This window comes from Vicia villosa, linkage group LG2 (genome assembly GCF_029867415.1).
Source record: "Vicia villosa cultivar HV-30 ecotype Madison, WI linkage group LG2, Vvil1.0, whole genome shotgun sequence".
Classification (NCBI taxonomy): domain Eukaryota; kingdom Viridiplantae; phylum Streptophyta; class Magnoliopsida; order Fabales; family Fabaceae; genus Vicia; species Vicia villosa.
This window is the reverse complement of record NC_081181.1, coordinates 167,103,626-167,110,714: the sequence shown is the minus strand read 5'-3', so window position 1 is coordinate 167,110,714 and position 7,089 is coordinate 167,103,626. Positions and strand designations below refer to the sequence as shown.

At 32.0% G+C, this 7,089-nt stretch overlaps 1 long non-coding RNA gene and 1 pseudogene across 2 annotated transcripts; one reads left to right on the top strand and one right to left on the bottom strand.

Moving 5' to 3' along the window:
* LOC131650576 (splicing factor SF3a60 homolog) lies at positions 1-2,777 on the bottom strand (annotated as a pseudogene).
* Positions 2,778-4,221: 1,444 nt separating this feature from the next.
* Positions 4,222-6,760, top strand: LOC131647350 (uncharacterized). Of its 2 annotated transcripts, none has more exons than XR_009297800.1 (3): positions 4,222-4,395; positions 4,618-4,673; positions 6,459-6,760. It is a non-coding gene; the product is annotated as an uncharacterized LOC131647350 (long non-coding RNA). The 2 variants fall into 2 exon arrangements; XR_009297799.1 differs by having other exon boundaries at positions 4,222-4,468.
* The last annotated feature ends 329 nt before the right edge of the window (positions 6,761-7,089 follow it).

Here is a 7,089-nt window from a genome sequence, read left to right as displayed (position 1 = left end):
CTAATAGTCAGGCCTAATGCAGCAACAATGTCCCTAAAAGGCAAAAACAAACACAATGAAGCAAATCGATTAAAATAAAATTAGAAAAATAAAATAACACCGAAATTAATCTAATGACGTAAAAATAGAATTTTGAGAATTTTTTCGATTTTTTCGACTCTATGAAAACAGTAAATAATTCATTAAAAAATAGGAAAAAGGGTTTTTTGGCGATTTGGAGCTGGAATCCCGTTTCTTGATTGAGCCTAGGATAATCAACTTGGAAGGACATGGTAAGAATACATCTCTTATTGAACTTGTTTTAACATTAGTGGGTAAAAATCACCTTGGTGAGGAAGAGCCTATCTGCGCGTTGCTGCACAGTTCCGCCAATTTTAAGTCCCAATGCAGCCAGTGCCTAGATGAAAAGTCGGAACAGAAAGGCGTAAGAATAAGTCAGTTACCAAATATATAGTTCTGCTAAAATTAGTGACTGGCAAGAAAAGATGCTTAATCTTTGTAAATGAATATTGAAATTCAAGATATTAAGTTAATAAAAGAGAGTGTGAATCCTTGTATTGCATATAATTGATTATAATGTTGATGGAATATGAACACCTACGTTGCATGGATAAAGGCACCTGGGTATGGTACTGATAGAGTTCTTAAAAGTCTAAGATACAGGTGCATTAATATAAACTTTAAAAAATATACATACACAAGAAAATTGAATTTTATATAAACATCTAAATTGCATTAAAGATTAAAAGAAAAACACAAATAAGCAGAATACAGATAATAAAAAGTACTTATATATAAAATAAAAGAGGCTAAATTATAAAACACGACGACAAAACATGTCCTTATGAAAACTTCAAATGGATCCCATAAATCTCATATCCCATATTTTGCTTTCACACTTATTTTGCCAAATTACATTGCTTTTTTATCCATCAGGACATGAGTACTTAACAGTCTTACCCATTAACCCAAATTGAGTATCCAACTGTTTTTTAAAATTTGAAATTGTATTGTTTTTTAATATTTTGAAATGTAATCATTACATAGATGCACAAATCATGTACAACAACAAAACTAATATGTGTACGTCTTCAGTGTTAGAATACTAGTGTTTCACACACACACACACACACAAACACAATCTTCAATTTACCTCTTATAACCTTTCAGGACCCACTTCCACAAGCTCTTCCACTGTACTGTAATAATCAAGATCAATTGCAGTGTGCTGAGCAGGTACATGTCCATTCTCCTGATTGACATTCTCCCATCCATGTACCGTTCTAGTGGCCCAATTTTCTTCAAACTCGTTTGTGACCTGCCATAACTATATCAGATTCCAGAAAAATAGAGAAGTGCAGCAAACTCACGAGAAAACTCAATTATGCTAAAAAACTACAAGTTGAAACCATGGCAAAATAAAATAAATCACCTTTGAAAAGATTCGATCAAGATCTTGCAGGGGTTCTGTCCGCTGGAAAAAATATATCAGATACTCCAAGAGATTCTCCAGGTACTCCCTGTACTTCCTGTCAAATTGAACATCAAGGATTTAGAAGACGATAATATAAATACTACGTATAAAACTACGATGCCCATAAATGCCAAATGATCCACATATTGGATGAATAGAGAACACAACTCACCTGGTCGTTTTCATTTTTCATGGAATCTTATCTGTTTCAGAAAAAACATCAAGGTATGTAGAATACTCAATTGGCCCTCCAAATTTGGAATTGACATACTGATGGTATAATTCATGCATGTCTAAGTATCGACCAAAAGCTTCCTGGAAAGCAATTTTCATATAATCAGTGATCAGAAAAAGTTGCAGGAGCATAAATTGTAAGTATTTTACACGAGATATTGTCTCTCTTAACAATATAATATTTTAGATTTCGTCCTACACAACCAATGTAATTGTTTTCTACATTTCGAATGTATGGACATACTATTAAAATGTTCAATCACAAAGTCTGGATTTGAGGTAAACCTAAAAACCCTAATGATTTGTCACCACTATTCTGAAAAGGTGAAGAATTCTGGAATTCACCATTTAACCATGTATCCCACATGCCATGACCTAGGGCAAAGTTAAATTTCAGCAAGTGCAACCAGCAGCCTTTTAATGTTCACTGAAGCAATGATGATTTAACATACACAAGTGAAGAGAGAGACAGAGAGAAAGAGCAATACCTCTCCGCTGAACTCAATTTGAGGTTCCTCTTTAAGAATAGCTTCAGAATCGTCATTAGCATCAACAACACGTGCAACCGGATGTTTCCTATGATACTCTCGTATCTACACATACCACAAAACAACCAATCTGTTGCACACACAATGGATTCACAAATAAATGAGAGAACTCATCTTCACCACATCCAATTTTTTAACCTAAAATCTAATATTACAGTTGCCTTCCCCCTAAACAGAAAAACATGTAAAGCCCTAAAAATCACAACAATTAGAATAGTCCAAACTCCAAAGTCCCAATCAATGCTTCATCTCTTGAAACTAAAATATTATAAGAATAACAAAATTTGAAGAAGAAAAAAAGTAAAACCTCTTTGAGTCTATCGTAGAAGGCGCTGAAAACATTAATTCCAGTAGCAGTTTGTCCTCCCAGTGCAACAATCTCATCCCTCCTTGCACTGTCTTTGTCCTCGTAAATCTCAACCTAAAACAAACGACCATCATGATAGGAACAGGATGTAATAAAACCTAAAGAGCAAGCAGCTTACAAGTTTTTCGGTGGTCGAGGTGATGGATTGCAACCGTCACGGTTAAGCTTAACATCGGCGTCACGGTTAAGCTTCTCCGATTTAATTTCTCTCGCATCAGTCATCACGCTTTCCCCAGTCGTCTTCACCGGCTTAGCGGAATTTCTCTCCCCGGAGAAAACCAAACTGTACAACGCAAATAAACTCAAAATGGAACTTAAAATCCAACCGAGCAAATACAGATCCATTATAAACCGATTCAGATAAACCTCGCTGGAAAAATAAGTTACGACGGTAACGACGCTGGAGATGAAAACAGGTTTCTTCGTCGGAGAGAGTGTGATGGGGTTTCAGCGGCGGAGAAGAAGAAGAACGGAGAAAATATGGAAGATGAAGAACGGTGACTTTTAGGGTTTCAGCGTCAGAGAAGAAGAGGAACCGAGGAAATATGACAAAATGCGTGTTTGTTTTAATTTATTTTAAAATTTTTAATTTTAAATGAGCTACGAGAGCGCTTTTCAAAAGCGCCTTTGTAACCAGACCTATACCAGCGCTTTTTAGAATAAAAGCGCTTTCGTATCCTACCCCTATACCAGCGCTTTTAAAAGCGCTTTCATAACCCCCCTATAAGAGCGCTTTAAAAAAGCGCTTTCATAACACCCCCTATAAGAGCGTTTTTAAAAAGCGCTTTCATAACCCACCCTATAAAAGCGCTTTTTTTCCGTGTTTTTTAATTTTGTTTTTAGCGAAACCTACGAAAGTGCTTTTGCCTAAAAGCGCTTTCGTAGATGTGCTGCTAAAAGACTAATTTGGAGTAGTGCACCCATATTTATCCTGCATACTCTAATATCATAGAACAAACATCAATCAATTAAGGAATTTACACACACTTCAATTATCACTTTTGACATGAAAAGTATAAGGTAGTCCTAACTAACACAACATAACTATCCATGAAAGTTCCAAGACACGCTTCAATTAGCATTTTTTTTACATGAAATTTCTCATAGGTGAATATTTTCAGAGAGGTAATTTAGTTAGATAAAAACACCACCAATAGTTTCATAATAAATAAACAATCTACATAGTTTAAAAACTTGTTTAACATATCACAATCATATATTTCAATTGAACCAATGCATGTCTATGAGTAATCCTTTAACATTGACGTACACAAATAGATAGATAACACATTGGTTTAATACAATTAAAAAGGTGGACATAAAACAAATATATTTTCTCTAAAAAAACAAATATATGAAACATCAAGTTATCTACGATATAAAAAAATTCATTGCCCTGGAAAATACCAATTTGCCCCCTGCTTCCATGTTGTGCCAAGTGGACATCTTAATTACAAAGCTTCCCACGTCTGCATTTTTCTAAACCTTTCAAATCTAACTTTCTCCTACCCACACTCTTTTTGTGAGTCACTTTATTTCTCTAATTCTGTCTCAGGCACAACATTTTTCTTCTTCTTCTTCCAACCACAAATCTTCTTCCTTCTTCCTCTTATTCTTCTTCCTTCTTCCTTCTACCTCTTCTTCTTCTTCTTCCTCTTTTTCTTATTGAAACCAAATCGAAACAACCGCTAATCTGCGACATCAATTTATGATTTCAAAAATAAACCCAAATCTTCCTCTTCTTCTTTCTTCTACAAATCTTTGTTTATTTTGTATGTTTTTATTAAATAACTCAATTTTTTCATTTTTTGGTTTTTCAGTTGTTATTCATCACTCATCACTAAGGTTTCTCTTCTTTATATTTTTCATTTTCTTTATAATTTAATTTTCAATCTTTAATTTTTCTGAAACTGAAAAATTAAAGAGTATAAAAAGATTTACATTAGAGATGAGTAAGTTGTTGGATCTGATTCTGATATGCATTTTTTTTCCAGATCTGGAAATTAAAGAGGAGTAAAACATGCTGAAAATAATGAAGATGAAGAGACGGGTAAATTTCATCAACCGAAACAAAGTTATTAATGTTAGTTTTTTTCTCATGATTTAGACCTTACACTTACTTGACCTTCATTTTCTCTCATCAAGTTAACCGATTCTACTCAAAGAAATTGTACACCAGAACGCAAAAACAAGTAACTAAATGGTGCACTCTATGATAGAGAAACAATATTTGATTTTGAATTTACTGTCCAATACCATTTTCATGAAGACATGTTATTGTACTTTCTAAGTTTCTTTACGATATTTTAGATAACTCTCCAATAAATCATTCAAAATATATATATATATATATAGGCAAAATTATACCCAGAGTCCTTTAAGTTATTTTATTGTAACAAGTTGGTCCTTGATGTTTTTTTCGCTACAAGTTGGTCCTTTATGTTAACTAACGTCTGCACAATTAACCTTTTTCATAAACTTCGTTCCAAAAAAACCGAAGTGACACTAATGGTGTTGATGTATCACTTAACATACGTTACCGACCATCATTGAATCCTATAATAAAATTTTCAGAATTTTTTAGAGCATAAAAATATTTTAAAACTAATTAAAATGCACATAAAAGAAATAAATTAAATAAAAATAATAAAACAGAAAATAAAATTCTCAGAAAATTACACAAAGTGTAAAATGAGAAGAAATATTTTTAGGAATTTTTTCATAATTTTTAGACCAACAATGAGTTTAATATGAATTTTAAAAGTTAAAAACGAAATAAAATAAAATTAATAAAACAGAAAAAAGATCAACGATGCATACATTAGTTAACATAAAGGACTAACTTATAGCAAAAAAAATATAAAGGACCAACTTGTTACAATAATATCGTAAAAATATATATATTTTTTAATGTTTTATTAATAGTTTTTTATTTACAAAAATATATGATGGAAAGGAGAATATACATTTCGTGTATGTAATAATCAATGATATCTTATTTCTTTTTCAATCAGTTTATAGTTAGAACAATGATTAATGACATTTGTGTATGTCATAAATGATTAAATATTATTCGATTTTTTTTAATATTTTTAATTTATTATTTTTCAAAGACAATTATGAACATTATTTTGTAGGAAAATTGTTCACTTGTGTCTAACAAGCAATAGTACACTATTTTCATCTTTTGCTGCCATAGTACACTAACTTTCTCTCATATATCACTTCAACACTTTTTTCTCTTTTACTATTTTCATCTTTTGCTGCCATAGTACACTAACTTTTTCTTATATGTCACTTCAATACAATTTAAATAGTGATCGTATAAATTTGTATCATTACTATAGATATGTGAAAAGTGTACTATTAATTTAAATACAAGAAGAAAGTGTCAGTGGGTATTGATTATAGAAATACGTGAGAGAGAGAGAGAGAGAGAGAGAGAGAGAGAGAGAGAGAGAGAAAGAGAGAGAGAGAGAGAGAGAGAGAGAGAGAGAGAGAGAGAGAGAGAGAGAGAGAGAGAGAGAGAGAGAGAGAGAGAGAGAGAAGGGATAGAAGCAGCTAGCAAGCATTACTATCACTTAGAATAGAAATGCATTACGTATTTGGAGTTCCAATGCATGAATAGTAGTATTAAATTATATAAGTTAGATATATTGGTTGGTTGATGTTCAGGTTTCATATTTGTTGATACATGAAATGTAACTGTTTTTGTTCATCAAATCATGACAGATTTATTGTTTATATGATTTATTGTTTATATGATAACTTATACTTATACAATAGTGTTTCATGCTTAAGCTACTAACTGATTTCTATATGATGCTATTGGCAGGGGTGTGACATCCATGTTGTTGTTCCAACTGCGTATATGGCTGCATATTACGACAAGTTTGCTTTGGACTCGACATACACTGTATCAAACTTTAAAGTCCAGCCAACAATATTAAGCTCGAGAGGAAAAATTAGAAGAGATAGTCTTATTAAGCTTCTCGTGTAAAACTATTTTAATACGTCTACTGCACTAAAACTAGCCTGAAAAAGATGATTAAGTTGTTTCACAAATTCTGGTGTGTTATTTTGATACTGAATTGTGGTGTTGTATTTTGATACTGTTGTTGCTATGTTTTAACAGCATGCCCCATTACCATCAGTTGAATCTATTTAACATTGTTGTTATGACTTCTTTTTGAATGCTTTAAATGATTGCAAAGTGTTATTACCAATTCTCTATTTAGTATTGTCATTATTTCCACTTAATTCATCATTTCTTCTACTATTTGTACACATGCGTTCCATTGAAATCAATTGTATTATGCAAATTTAAATGGCCGATTCTATGGTATTACAAAAAAAAAAACTAATACAATTATATGGAAAAAAAGGAACATGAAGCTAATGCAAATTTAAATGGCCAATTCTATGGTATTACAAAAAAAAAGCTAATACAAAAACATGCATAAATA